Source organism: Pogona vitticeps, chromosome 4, assembly GCF_051106095.1.
Source record: "Pogona vitticeps strain Pit_001003342236 chromosome 4, PviZW2.1, whole genome shotgun sequence".
In the NCBI taxonomy this organism is placed as follows: Eukaryota; Metazoa; Chordata; class Lepidosauria; order Squamata; family Agamidae; genus Pogona; species Pogona vitticeps.
Genome location: NC_135786.1, coordinates 235,017,896 through 235,032,853, shown reverse-complemented (window position 1 = coordinate 235,032,853; position 14,958 = coordinate 235,017,896). Strand labels below are relative to the sequence as shown.

The following is a 14,958-nucleotide window of genomic DNA, read 5'->3' as shown; positions in this document are numbered from 1 at the left end:
AGAAAAAGGCCAATGAGGAAGGCTGTACTGCCAGTGTGTCTGTTTTTAATGCATGGCGTAGCTGGTGGTGAAGGCTTCTGGGAGTTACAGTCCAAGAACATCTGGGGACCCAAGATTGGGAACCGCTGGTGTTGAGAAATTGGCTAGGGAGGAAAAGGTCTTTCCTGTAATAATAGAAAACAGCAGGAACACCACCACCCCCAGTCTCGCCTCCACAAGGTGAAGGGGGGGAAAAATGAAATTTCTAAAGAACTATGAGGGATACAAGCACCTGGTGTGGTGTAATGGAGACAGTAAGACCCGGGAAACTCACTGGCAACGGGCAGGGGGCATAGAACTGGTAAAAAAAAAACCCACTCTTGAACTGGGTGGATTGTTAGTTCACTTGTGGAACTCACCAGATGCAGTCATCCTGACCAGTCTGGACGGCATTGAAAAGGGGTGATGGGTGGAGCGGACCCTAGAAAAAGGCTTTCTAGGGGTTTTCTATCCCTAACCCTTAAGTCTCCCATTGGGGGGCGGGGGGTTTAAGGCAGGGCGGGCTGCTTCTCTGGACTAGAAAAAGGCGGCTTTTGCCTCTCTTCCTTCCCCCCCCCTCAGGCGCGCAAGGACCACAATGGTTCTCTTCCCCCCCCCATCCCCGCTCATGGCATTCCGGTCCTCAACTTGCCACCCCGTGCCTCCCTTTTTTTGGGGGGGACTACAACTCCCAGAATCCCCCGCTCCCAGCCAGCATCCTGGGATTTGTAGTCCGAATGCAACGCCCTGCCCTGCCCGTTGGGATGGCTCGCTGTGGGCTGGGTGGTGGGCGGGCCAGACTTTACCTGGGCGACCCCACCTGTGATGCAGCTGATGCAACCTTTCCCCCCCTCCCTCCCTCGCTCCCTCCCTTCCTCTCCTCCTCCCCTCCTCCCCTCCCCTTCCCCAAAGACGTCACCACGAGCCTTGGCAGGTTCTCCCTACCTTTAGCCCTGCGCAGCCAATCAGCGCTTGCCTTCTGCCTCCCCCCCCCCTCTCTGCAGGAGAGGCGGGGCTAGGGCCGCCCTGCCCTGCCGCTCATTGGCTGAGCGTGCCCTCCCTCCGAACCTGTCTTTTCCCCCCCTCCCGCTCCTCCTCCTCCTCCCACCTTGGGTTGTTTGGTCGCCTTCGCTCCTCCTCCTTCTTCCTTCTTCTTCTCCCCCCCCCACCCGGTGATATTTGCATATTCATGAGGCGGGCGGGCGCGAGGGAGGGGCGGAAGCGGAAGCGTTGCGCGGAGACGGTTTCCGAGGAGCCGAGGCTATAAAAGCGCCCGCCCGCTGCTTCTCGGCTCGGGTGAGAGGAGAGTCCGTCGCTGCTTCAGCCGCCGCCTGGCCGGAGGAGTCCGGAGCGCTCCTTTTTTTCCCCCCCTCCCCCGTCCGCGCCTGAGGTGACCGCACCGGCCGCTCGACCGACTGACTGACCGCCCGACTGCCCAGCCCGTTACCTTGACCCGGACCCGTCCCGAGCGGCGCTGGCGAGGGGGGGTGAGCAGCCGGGCCCCGGCGGGAGCAGCGCGGTCCGTGAGGAGGAGCAGGTTAGCGGCTGAGGCGAGGGAAGGAGGGAGGGAGGGAGAAAGAAAGAAAGAAAAGGGTCGGGTTGGGCTGGTGGGCTTCACACGACACCCTCCCTCCTTCGGGCCGCTCCCGTCCTTCGACACGCATCTGCACGTCTGAATCCCCCCTTGGCTGGGAGACGGCCGTGTCCAAGGGGTCGTGGTTTTTATTTTATTTTTTTTCTCTCGTTCCTCGGCCCTTTGGGGAAGCCCCTCACAAACACAGCCCATCCCGCCTCCTTCTGGGCCTCTCTGAGGCTCGCCAGGTCCCTCAGAGGTAGACTGCGGCTGCCTCTGGCAGCTCGACGGGGGGGGTTGCCTTCGGAAGTGGTGGAGAGCTTTTTCCTCCCCCCTCAGGTTCTGCCCAACGGCCCCGAGGCCGTGATGGGTCTTCATTCGAAAGAGGCTCGGTCCTGGCGGGGGAGGGGGGAGGCTCATGTTCCTCAGGTGGACTGCCAGCTTTCAGACACGGATGTTAGGAGACCCGCTTCCTCTGGGTTTACTTTGCCTAATGGGTGTTTTTTTTTTAAAGCTTATGTTCCCGATGGATCAGTTTATTACACTTGTTTTCTGCTGCTGACCTGAAAGCAGCAGATTTCACGTAGCTTTTTAATGCTCCGATCCAGGGCTGGGTCAGGAGGAGAGTGTGGGTCCCCCCTACGAGTCTCCTCACGAAAGGAGGGTTTAAACCCAGGCCTCCTGAGTCCCATTAGGTGCAGTTTAGAGGTAAATCTTGAAGTGTGGGTTGTCACTGTGATAGCTCCTGTAGCTAGCTGGCTTCTCCAAGGAGAGCAGAAAAAAATGCAGACTGCTGGATAGCAACAGATGAGGAGCAGGTCTTTTATAAAGGCAATTGCTCTTAATTGCAAAACCAGGGAGCTGGACAGGGGACAGATTGTATTTGTCTTCAGTGTGGAAGGGATGGTCACTCTCGAATTGGCCTCCTCAGCCACACTAGACACTGTTCCAAGTCTTCCATACCATAGTCTCCCCAGACGGAAGGATGCCTAATCTGCTCTTAATTGTCCACTGGAACCCAGACTCCTTTCAGATACTTTATATTACAGCAGAGATAGCTAGCAGTGATAAGCTATTCTTGGGAAACAAGGTAGATTGGAGGTTGGGGTGAGGGATGGTGCCATAGTCCCTGCTGCTCAGAAAGTCCGAGGGGGCTGACTCTACGAGCCCGGATACCACTACCATCAGTGGCAATGTCACACTAGTTCTGCAATATAAGAAAGACCAGTGGTCCACCTGCCCCAGTGTTTGGTTTCTGGGGGGCTTTTAGGAAGCCTCCAGTTAGAACATGTAGGCAATGGTTTTCTTCTGATGCTGAGAGTATTATCCAGATACTGTATCTGGGATTCAGAGATATGCTTCTCCTCAAAAATGGGTATTGCACTGATTTATCCTGGTTAACAGCAACTAGTGTTTACTTGCATTTAGCATTCTTGGCACAGTATGGGCATTCAGAGCAGTGAAATACCAGCCGTGAGGGTGTGTTTCTCCCCCTTGAATGCAAGTCTCCAAATGGAGTTGCTTGCAGTGGAGAGAGCCTTTCTGTGTCCTCTTATCTGTTTTCCAGAGATGGATTGTCTCTTTACAGAGAGGTTCCATTTTTAATGTCTTGGTCTGTTAACATGGCTGGCATAGTCATCATGATGAATATATCACCAGTCCTGTTTTTCAGAAAGCCAGCTAAGCTGTTGGCTTGCTGCTCTGTGGTACAAGGGAAAAACAAACATCTAACCAGTAGCTTTGGTGCTTCCCTCCAGGTGGTGAAAATGAGATTTTAGAGCAGCGCCGCATAAGCTGTAAGGAACGGAGTGGTGGAATAAGGAGTGTGAGGAAGGGTCAGAAGGGGAAAGAGCTTGGCAGCAAGATGCCAAAGGGAGGGAGTGTTCTAGAGAAAGATGTGCGTTGATGTGATGATAATGAGGTCCTTAAGATGTGAAATGAGGGTGTATATAGGAAGTCTGGGAATATAACACTCTTGGAAGTGGTAACTCTGAGGGTGCAGGTAAGGAGGAAAGGGCCAAGGCAGGAGGAGAGAAGCGGCACCTTCTTCGGAGAGGGGCTTGATGGATGATTTAATAGCTAGAGAAAAGGGGGGATGCATAGCCCACTTGGGAGTGGTCCTCAGGAGAAGGGTTGACTTTGGGAGCTTGTTTTCATGGAAACATCAGAGAAGACTCAGGAGTGTGTGCTTTGGGAGGCAGAGGCAGCAAAGGAGAGCAAGGAGAGAAAGACAAGGGAACGTTCTGTATTGGCGGGGGGGGGGGCAAGCATTTCAAGCATAGAAAGGGAAAAGGCCAAAGTGAATACCAGACGAGGACGGTAGCTAGCCCTGATCAAGTCAGTATTGCAAAAAAGAGGGTTGTCTTTGAGGGATGGGTGTGAAGGAGCTGAAGTGCAAAAGGAAAGAGGGAGAGCAATGGGTTTGGGCCGGCAAGAGTGGAATTCATCCAGGGCTTCAGCGTAGCAGGCGGCAGGCGTGAATGAGGCAGCTTTGGTGATGTATCTTTCTGATGGCAGATGCCAAGGAGAGCGGTGGAAAGGAATTCATGCCAAGGTAGTAAAGCAGTGAAAGAAGGTTTAAAAAAAGATATACAAAGGCATAAGAAGAATAGATGCAACAGAGGATTCTCAGCAAACAGGGTATGAAAAGAGGAGAGGATTGAGGCTGCCCTTTGAGGGGAAAGAGTAGCCAAGGTGGGATTGAGGGCCGCTGGGAGTAATTTGAGAGTGCTGCTTTAGAAGACAGAGTGGGAAGGGGCACAAGAGGAGGGGCAGGGTTGTCTGGTTGTTAGATAAGAAGCAGTTGCAGAATAAAAAAGAGGGTTAGCTGTCAAGAGTCTCTGTTGTTGAGAGGAAAAATCAAGTGTGGGAGGAGTACAGGGTTAGACCCCTTGTGTAGGAGACCCCAGCATCTGTGCAAGGGAAGAGACCCTCTAATCTCCAAGGAGGGTTGTACCGGCAAGGATCAGGTGTGGAAGGAGCTGTAAGGGGACATCCTGAAAGAGGAGGAGATTGATTCTCTCTAGTCAATGTGGATTTTGGAGACTGATGGCCCATGCATGGTGTGGACGTTTACGGATATTTAGAGGAGAGGAGCAAATAAAGGAGATGTGGGGCATGAGAGAGGATTGGGCTTGTTTGAGGTGGATGGCTGAGGGCTACCAGAAAAGTCAGTTGCTTTCTGGTGCAAAAGTCCACAAGAACAGTCTTCCTTTCGACAGTCCTTTCGACAGCTCTGTTGTTCTCTTTGCAAGTGACGGGGGGGGTGTCTGTTTCTGAAGCTAGTTATCCAAACAGTAGAAAAGGGAAGACAAGAGCAAGTGCCAGGAATGAGGGGCTTTTCCCTTCAAAGTTCTTGAGTAGGCAACTGTCCGGACACACTTGTTGGGGGGGATAGGAAAAGGGGGAGAGACAGTCACAAGGAGGATCTGGCAGGGACTCAGGACAAAAGGGAAGTCTCGGAGGCAGACAGAAAAGCAGAGATCTGGAGCAGCTGGGCAGAGCAAGTGAGGACCTGGCCATATGCAGTATTGCATAACTTATATAGCAGGTGAAGTTGGCTGGATAGCTCAGTGGTTTAGGTTGGGAGTTACTGTAGATTCCCCACTGTGCCTTCTATGAGTAGAGCCAGCCTGCGTGGCCTTGGGCAAGCTGCACAGTCCCAGGGCACCCACAGAAAAAGGGAGTGGCAAACCACTTCTGAGAACACTCTACCTGGAAAACCCGGAAAGGGGTTGCCATAAGTCAGAACTACCAGCTGGAGTGGAGTGTAAGGTAATGCCAGTGGTGGGATAAACTGTCATTTTGGCAAGGTTTGGCAGCTGAGCATTTAATTTGGCTATTACCCTATCAATCTTTTTGTTGCAAGGCTGTCCTGTTCTCTGGGATGCTTCTCTGTCCAGTAAAAAAGACTGTGGGAAGTGGTGACTCAGTTTTTATTGCTGCATTTCAATAGATGAAATGCAGGAATAAAAAATGTGGTTTTCAAGTCCAAAAGGCAGAATAACTCCTGCATGCACCGAGTAGCATAGAAGAGGTGAGGTCCTTGAGCACGTTGACTCAGAACAAGAACTTATTCTGGGTTTCACAACAAGGCTTTTTCTTTTCCTTTTTACACACAAATCCACTCCAGCTATCCCACTGAGCTTTTTATCATTTCAACCACTTAATTTGGCACCTTTAACACCACCACCTTGTTGGTGGTGTTAAATGTTTGGGATGCAGCAGTTTTGGCAATGTCTTGAAGAGCACCCAGAGTTCTACCACCAGAACACGGCTTGCCTTCTGCCACTCCTGCCATTGTGGACAAACGGGGAGGGAATAGCAAAACAAGACCAGAGTCTGAGTGTGTGTGTGTGTGGATAAGTATCTTCTAGGAAAATCTATTGGCTTCTGTGCATTTTATTGATATGTAGCTTTAAATTAAGTGAAGTCTGTTCCTCTGTATACGTTCTACCTGTTTAAAAAAACGTTTATTATTAGTTTATAGTTGCATTAGTATTGTGCATTTCCTCCTTTAAACACAAGATTGTGTATACAGGGCCCCTCCTTAATTATCTTAGAATCACAGAGTAATGGGGTTTGGAAGGGACCCATAAGGCCATCAAGTCCAGCCCCTACTCGATGCAGGAATACAAATCAAAGTAGATCTGAGAGATGGTTGTGCAATTTTCTCTTGAATGCCTCTGACGCTGGAGCCCTCACCACCTGCCAAGGTAATTGGCTCCATTGTTGTACTGCTCTTTTAAGATGTGTTAACGCTTACATATAAGGCCCTAAACGGTTTAGGACCCCAATACTTGGCGGAACGCCTGCTCCCACCTAGATGTACTCTGATCACCCGTACGAGCCAGGAGGTGAGGCTGAGGAGCCTAACGCCGAGGGAGGCCTGGAAGGAAAGGACACAAAACCGGGCCTTCTCAGCGGTGGCTCCTCGCCTCTGGAATAACCTTCCTCCGGTGATTCGTGCGGCCCCTACGCTGGGCACTTTTAAGAGTCAACTAAAAACATGGTTGTATGTTCAGGCCTTCCCTCCTGTCAATATTTTTAATTCTTTCTTTATTTTTTCTTTCATTTATTATTTGTTTTATTATTGTATGTGTTATGGACTGTTTGTAAAATCCTTATGTTTCATCGTATACACCTTATTGGAAGCCGCCCAGAGTGGTCGACCAGACCAGATGGGCGGGATATAAATCAAATAAATCAATAAATAAATGTTTTTCCTGATATTCTTGAAATCTGGCATTATTATGTGTCCTGCACTCTGGGATGATGGAGAACAAATCCTGTCCCTTCTCTGTATGGCTACATTTCAAGTACAGTGGTGCCCCGCATAGCGAGGTTAATCCGTTCCGGATTAACCCTCGCTATACGGAATTGTCGCTACCCGTTCAGCGAGGATTCCCCTTGCCGGCAGCCATTTTCGTGCCCTCGCTAAGCGAGGGCAGGGCGTGAAAACGGCTGCTGGCAGCCATTTCCGGGCTTCCGGCGGCCATTTTGGAGCCGCCGAACAGCTCCAAAATGGCCGCCGCAATACCCGATCTTCGCAATGCGGGTTTTCCCCATTGCGAAGATCGGGTATGTTTCCGTATAGCGATCCCGAAAAAGGGATCGCTATACGGAAATATCGCTATACGGTGCACTCGCTAAGCGAGGCACCACTGTATTTGAAAAGTGCTATCCTGTCTTCCAACAGTCTTCTTTTCTCAAAGCTAAACATGACCCATTCTTTCAATCTTTCGACATAGGGTTTCGTTTCCAGTCCCCTGATCATCCTTATTGCTCTCCTCTGAACTTGCTCCAGTAAGTTGGCATCCTTAAAATACGGTGTCCAGAACTGGACACAGTACTGTAGATGAACCTAGAGTAGTGCCGAATTGATGGGAACTAGTACTTCATGGGACTTGAAGCCTATACTTCCGGTCATGCATCCTAAAATAGCATTTGCCTTTTTTGCAGCTACATTGCACTGTTGGCTTATAGTCAGCTTTTGATCTAGAACAAATCTAAGATCCTTCTTACTCATACTATTACTGAGCCAAGTGTCCACCATCTTGTAACTGTGCATTTGCGGTTTTTTCCCCTTATGTGTAGAACTTTGCACATACCTCTGGTAAATTCTATTCTGTTGTTTTCAGCCCATAATTGTCTCATTTGGAATGGGATTGGGGGGGAGAAATGGGGTATGATTTAGTTCAGTGTTTATTTGGAAGATGCCCCTGCAAACTTCCAGAGGGTTTCTGAGAAGTAACGCCTTGAAGAAGACATCAGCAATATAACAGGCAATCAGTCTTATTTTGTCACAGTACGCTTGTAATAAAAATAGTCAACGCTTTGTGATGATCAACTGAAGTGCTTGGGTTTGCATATCTGTGGTTTCGCCACTGCAAGATGAAATCCTTTGTCCTGTGTATTATAAATATGCAAGAGCAGAAAACATAAACTTGCAGATATAAATATGCAAGAGCAGAAAACATAAACTTGGAGTTACACAGAGAAACAGAGTTTTTGCTGACCTGCACATTCAAGAGACTTTTGTCCTATATGTTCTTGAATGCAGTACAGTACTATGTTTTTTACTTTGGGGAACAGCCGTTTCCTAGATTTTGGTCAGAATGGAGACCCTCCTCCTAAAACAATAATTGAAGTGAAAAATTCTCCTGGTCACAGGCATAATTGGCTATTATATGGCTGAAGTGCTTTTATTAAAAAAGAAAATTCTTTTTGGTATTTCACTCCTGATTTTGAGACTGTCTGAAAAAATGCAGTGGGTTTTCTTGATAAAACTCTCCACAGTGAAAGAAGTCTGAAAAACTATTCTAGCATAGTTTTTCCACCCTTTCCTTGACTGACCGTGTTCCCCCCCCCCCAAAAAGACAGGGTCTTACATTAATTTTTGCTCCAAAAAGGCATTAGGGCTTATTTTCAGGGAATGTTTTATTTTTTGCATGTACAACAATCTACATTTATTCAAAGACAGTCATGTCATCTTCTTCTGGTTGCTGCACAAGGGTTGAAGGCGGGCTTTCACTTAACTAGGGCTTATTTTGGGGGTTGGGCTTATATTACAAGCATCCTAAAAATCATACTAGGGCTTATTTTCAGGTTAGGTCTTATTTTCGGGGAAACGGTATTATTTTTTGGTTAACTGTTGTTACAGTGAGAGGAGGAACTAGGAGGCCCTGTTGAAGCATGTGGGTAATGAAACTGATTAGCTAGCTAGTTTATGAGAGAAGAGAAGCTGAAAAAAGCTGAACATTTGTGGACTGAGGCACAAATTGGAGGTTCTCTCCCACAAAAGTCAGTGAATGCGTAATTGGGAATTATCAGTAAAGATCTGGCAGTGTTCTTTGGCATTTTTTAATTTTTGCAAACGTGCATCCTTAAATCAGTTGCAATGCTTGCTCTTCTGGTCTTTAGTCTTTCACTACTTATAAAATATTATTGCATTACATTGCATTGCTTGGCTTAAGGAGTGCTGCTAACTTGTGTTTCAAATACAGTATCTGCCACCCATCTCCTCTTGATGCAAGTGGGTGGATAGTTCCTTGGCTTTGCAGCAGACGGGCGAGTGTAGCTCAAAACAGTCTTGATAACCAGGAGGCGTATACTGTACTGTATCTTTAAGCTATAGCGCTAGCTCTGCACCCTCTGCTCCCTGTGTTTATGTGTAGCTCTTCTCAGTACCTAATATTCTGCTGCAGGAATTAAGGTACAGTTAGTCATCTTTGGAACAGATGTAACATTGAATGCCTTCAATCCAAGGTTTCCAGCTGAGAGGATGATAGTGCAGTTCAGGGCCTGTGTTTTTAAATGGCTTGCCCATTAGTGACAAAGGCTTTGGAACCAGTCTTCCTTAAAAACATGATTTAAAAGGGAAATGGTTCTGTTGATGATCTGTGAACAGTTGTGTACTTCACAGCAAAGAGGGAAGTATCTTGAGGTTATTATTGGGGCCTGCTGCTTTTACTGGGGAGGCTGCCAAGAAGATGAAAAATGCTGACCCTAAAACGGGACCACTTAACCAAGGTAGCAAGTGGCAGCTGTTGTCTTGGCAAAAAGCATTCTGCTCAGCCTTTCAGAAGTGCAGTTTTACTCGAGTGGGCATTAATCATTTTTCTGGGGTGTCTTTAAAGGGCATTTTCTTCCAGGAGAATCTGAGGGAGTCTCAGAAAAGCTGATACTCCTATTTGGTGAATACTGATGCTGAACCTGTCAAGCTGCAGATGCAGAAAATCAGAGGGAGAAGCCTGTGGTGGCCGCACAGCTTCTGGTTGCCATTGGGGAGTAAGGGGAGGATGCCATTTTTAAACACTACTGTCATGAGAGGTAGGTAAATAAACAGAGCCGGGTAGGGAAGTGTTCCTGCCTCTGCCTGCTCTTCTGTATTAGCTCTTTGTTTGCAAGGAGGGTTTCTTGCATAGAATACGACCTACAACACAGGGAGACTGTTCTTCTGCCACTTCATCTTGAGTTTGTTTTCTCTCTCTGCTGAAACTGCAGACCAAATATAATGCTGTCCACTCATTAGTCTCTCTCTTTCTCTCCCTCATATTAATGGACTAGCAATGCTTTCATCCACTTTTGGGCCGGGGACTTTTCCTGACCTGCTGCTGCAGATTATTTCTCAGGGAAAACCGGTGCCTGGACCTTCTTAACCTCTTAACCTTCTGCAGTCAGAACCGAGTGTACCACCGCTGAGCTGTGGACCCAACCCAAATACTTATTATGTTTGCATCTTGCTAACAACCTTGCCAGGTAGTTTAGGCTGGATGTAACTGGCCAGGTGCCATCCTGCAGCTCACTGGCTCAGCGTAGATCAGTAATTGGACCTGCACGGCTGGGCAGCCACTACTACGCCGCTCTCTGTTTACAAGTTTGATTTGCCCATGCATCACTGAATAGAGAAGATCAAGGCTGATGGTTAGGCCATGGAAACAAAAAGGGCCCCTTCCACCTGCAAAAATTGCTTGTTCGGAGAGAGCAGGCTTGATTGGGGAGTAATTTAATAAGCAGTAGTAGAACCTCAGTAAAGTTGAAAGAGACTGTCCCAACTGTAAAACTCTGCTCTTCCAAAAACATGGAAAGGTTGCCTAATGTTTTCTCAGCTGGTGTTTACACAGTGAAGAAGCCTGAAGTCAGGCGTAGATATTGCTTATATAGACTGCTGTTCTGCGTGCTTCACGATTCAAGCTACTTATTCATGCGAAAGGGGCAGCAGGAGCAAGTAATCCTGTGTTTCTGTAAGTGTTTTTCTTGGGCTTTGCTGGACATGTGGCTTGCTCATAATGAAATCTTCCTTTGAATCTGGGTACTTTGTGTACAAGCTTACTTTTATGACTGAACTTCAGCAAAATTGCTCAGAGTTACTGCTTTGTGCAAGTTTAATTGGTTTATTCCAGAGAGTAATTTTTCTAATTTGGAGAACACTTATACTTGACAACTCTCTTATATAAGCTACTTGCAGGAATTGAAAATGTTTAAAATTCCATGTTGTTCTATATGGGAAGTACTGTTTAAGAAAGCTCCATTTCTGAGTAGAAAATGGTGTGAAACTAGAAGGAATTTGCACAGTTTAAACCATGTTGTGCAGATGGAGGAAGGTGAAGAGTTTCCAATAGGCTCAAGCGTTAATATATTAGAATCTTTTTTCTTAGTATTGGAGATACGATTACCAGCATAGGGTACGTAACAGTCTGTTTATGGAGAGTACTTCAGCTTAAGCTTTACTAGGAATTCTATAAATGACTAGTTAAAAGCTTAAGTTGTTAAATCCCAACCTAGCTGGGAAGGTGACACTGTTTATGCCTTCTGTATGCTTGGCAGCTCATTTAGATATATTGGTTGGTTGAAACTTCTACCCCACCCATTTAGTGGACACACCACTGCTCTGGGTGGTTTCCAGAAAATAACAAAAGTATTCATTGCTGCTCTGCTTTGCAAGCTAAAGTAGTCTGGTGTTCAACTGGTCTCCTTCCACTGGTTATCATAAGCTTGTTATGATCCTTCTTAGTTTCAAGCACCCTGCATTCCAGCCACTTGGCTGGTTGAGGAACTGAAGTTCACCCCAAGGTCTGGAGCCACTGCCAAGGTCTTGAAAAAGATGTTTGTTTATCCTGCAATAAGATGTCATGGGCTTGGCAGCTGTCAAACAACAAGCTGCCAAGCTTGGCCATGGGCTTTGATTGTCTGCATAACGTGGCCTTTTTTGTGCTTTTATTGGCCCCTTGCTTGGCTTTTAAACTCAGTCTCAAACGGAAACAGAGGAGAGATCTCATGATCTAATATTGCTAATCTTCATTAGCCACAAACTCCGGTTAGTGTTTTGTGCTCCTCTCTGTAATTCATCATTCTGAGCAGACATGGTCACAGTGTAGAGAGGCCAGCTGCTGCCCATTGGAAAGAAAGAGATTTTTCCGCCATAGCACAAAACAGTTTACAAGCTAGGAACGTTTGCCTAATCTAGTGGTTATGACCTAATCATAGGGCCATTGTGTGTGTGTCATCTTTGAAAACTGTCAGATGTATTTTGCAAGCAAGACTGATTAGACAGGCGCTGGCCTAATTTCATTCCCCATAGATCGCTTGTCTCTTTGCATATACTGTTTCCCACATCATATGCTTGAAGTCTGTGCATATTTGAAATTCCACCCTGCGCTCTTCAGCAAATCAAGTGACAATCCAAGATGTTGTTTTCAGCCACAGCTAGAAAAATGTGACGACAAGACCCCTCTCAGTATCTTCACCACTCTAGAGTATGTTTGGACAGTGAGAATTGAATGGTTAAGACAGCGATCTGTTTTTATGGTGTCATTGGCGCAAATCTGACTCCTTAGATTCTGTAGCTGTTTTCATTTGAGAATGACCTGTTGCAGTTTGGAAAGTAGATAAAATTTAGCAGTGAATACCTTTTGGGATGTTAGGCAATTAGCTGAGCTAATTCTTATGTTAACTAGCTGACATACTCTTTAACACTGATGATGATAGCTTACCCCACTAGTGACTGGGAGGGGTTTCAAACTAACCCTAAGGAACAGACTGGGCCAGAACTTAAATGCTGCATTACACCTGCAGTTTTTTTTTTACCATAGGAGGGATGTTGATTTTTATTGGAGTCTCAGTAGGTGACAGAGGGAATTTAATCCATCTCTCCTTGATTTTTTGTTCTATTAGCATCTAATTTGCCCATAATACTTTAAGAAAAAGCCAGGTTACATGGGATTTAAATGCTAAATTAAATGCCGGCGACAGAGTTTCGATGAGACCGTACTTCCATACTTAAGGAGTCTGGTTCCCAACTGGAGCATACTAAGAATTTTCCCATTTACAGATCTCTAATCTACTGGATGTGGTGGCGCTGCGGGCTAAACCGCAGAAGCCTGTGCTGCAGGGTCAGAAGACCAAGCAGTCGTAAGATCGAATCCACGCGACGGAGTGAGCTCCCGTCACTTGTCCCAGCTCCCGCCAACCTAGCGGTTCGAAAGCATGCAAATGGAAGTAGATAAATAGGGACCATCTCGGTGGGAAGGTAACAGCGTTCCGTGTCTAAGTCGCACTGGCCATGTGACCACAGAAGATTGTCTTCGGACAAACGCTGGCTCTATGGCTTGGAAACGGGGATGAGCACCGCCCCCTAGAGTTGAACACGACTGGACAAAAATTGTCAAGGGGAACCTTTACCTTTACCTAATCTACTGGAAAAGGTAATACTGTGAAATTGACATTTTGGAATTAAACAAGCCCATAGTTGTTGTTTTTTTAAACTTATTTTTATTAACTGACTTTGCAGAAAGAAATATCTCATCTCAACTGTCTTGGATTGGTACTAGCAATTATTTGATCCTTGATATGTAAACTATCTTCTCAGTATGCTTATCGTCTGTAGTTTCAGTTATATAATTCCCCACCTATAGCCAGAGGAGAAAACTCACCTTTTTTGTTATTGGTCTAGAAAGCAAAGCTTGTGAATTTGCCGTAACATAGGTCTCAAATATGTCAAATGGGAAAGCTTGCAAAAACAGCGATTATTAGCTTTATTTTGTTCCCTACCCATGCTAATTACGATTTTAGTTTTCAACAGCATACTTGGCACTGGTCAGAGTGCAGTATAAATTCTGCAGCCCCTGCCAAGGGAGAGGAAGAGAGAGAGAGATATTATGCTGTTCATTCCGGCAAGTTAACCGATTCCATAATTTATACAAACGCTAATCTTAGTTTGTATTCTCTGGTGCTGTTCACATTCTCTGCTGGTTAAACCTCCTAGTCAACAAGTGTCAGCAGCTAAATCTACAAGCACTCTCTAGCAGCTCCTGCTTATGCAAACTTGGCATTTATTTCTCTGTGTGCCAGCGGGATTGGGGGGGCACTGGTGCTTTGCCAGTTCTTTTGAAACCAAGGGTGCATGGCAGCCCGCCTCAGGGTTTCATTTTCTGTATTTAGTTGCAACTTGAATCGTAGGATAGTTATGTCATAGTCACTGCTTGCTTTGTAATTGGCACGTGTTAATGGCTTACCTGGAGGCTTACCAACTTGCATGTTCTGTGTTCTTACTAGAGATCATTTGGTAGGTTATTCCAAACCAAAATCAGCTGCAGCTTTCCTCAGAAGTGATCTTGCTTCTCATGTGCAGTTCCTTCCATTTTCTCCTGTAAAAGGTAAAGGTTCCCCTTGATAATTTGTCCAGTCGTGTCCGACTCTAGGCAGCAGTGCTCATCTCCGTTTCCAACCCATAGAGCTAGCGTTTGTCAGCAGACAATCCTCTGTGGTCACGTGGCCAGCGTGACTAGACACAGAACACCTTTTACCTTCCCACCAAAGTGGTACCTATTTATTTACTCGCATTTTTGCATTTTGCATGCTTTCGAACCGCTAGGTTGGCGGGAGCTGGGACAAGCAACGGGGGCTCACTCCGTGGTGTGGATTCAATCTTACGACTGCAGGTCTTCTGACCTTGCAGCACAGAGGCTTCAGCGGTTCAACCCGCAGCCTTTAATCTCTCAGACTACTTTCCTGCCCCTATTCTTTATTCCCTGATCCTTTGCAGCATGCCCTATTCCAGGTTACCTTCCCCAGGCTCTCTGTTTCTCTGAGCAGGGCCATCTTTCTAGGTTCAAGCTTGTTTATTTTTGTCTTGGCATTATCTGCCTTCCATGACCCTCACTAGCATTTGGGCAATTTAACCAGTGGCAGCTAGATCCTCGTGTAACCTGAAACTTCAAACACTGATGGCTAGACTATTCACTGTTACTCCCCCAGGGACTCGGGTTGAGTTAGCAAATAACTGCAGTCAGCACTGTAGATTTAAGGAGTTGAAAGTGTGCATGAGAGCTTGATCAAAGGTCAGTTTGGGCTTGCAGTTAGTTACA

General features: G+C 46.7%; 1 protein-coding gene across 4 annotated transcripts in view; it reads left to right on the top strand.

The window, feature by feature from the left end:
• SLC45A4 (solute carrier family 45 member 4) overlaps positions 1 to 14,958 on the top strand; it is a 157,999-nt gene that overhangs the window by 52,200 nt on the left and 90,841 nt on the right. Inside the window, exon 1 of one of the 4 annotated variants that reach the window (XM_072999398.2) lies at positions 1,311 to 1,555. The exons of 2 other annotated variants lie outside the window; for them this stretch is intronic. The gene's annotated coding sequence lies outside the window, so the exon portion shown is untranslated. Of the gene's footprint in view, positions 1 to 1,310; positions 1,556 to 14,958 lie in introns of those variants that run through there. One more of the 4 variants, XM_072999401.2, reaches the window with a different exon arrangement.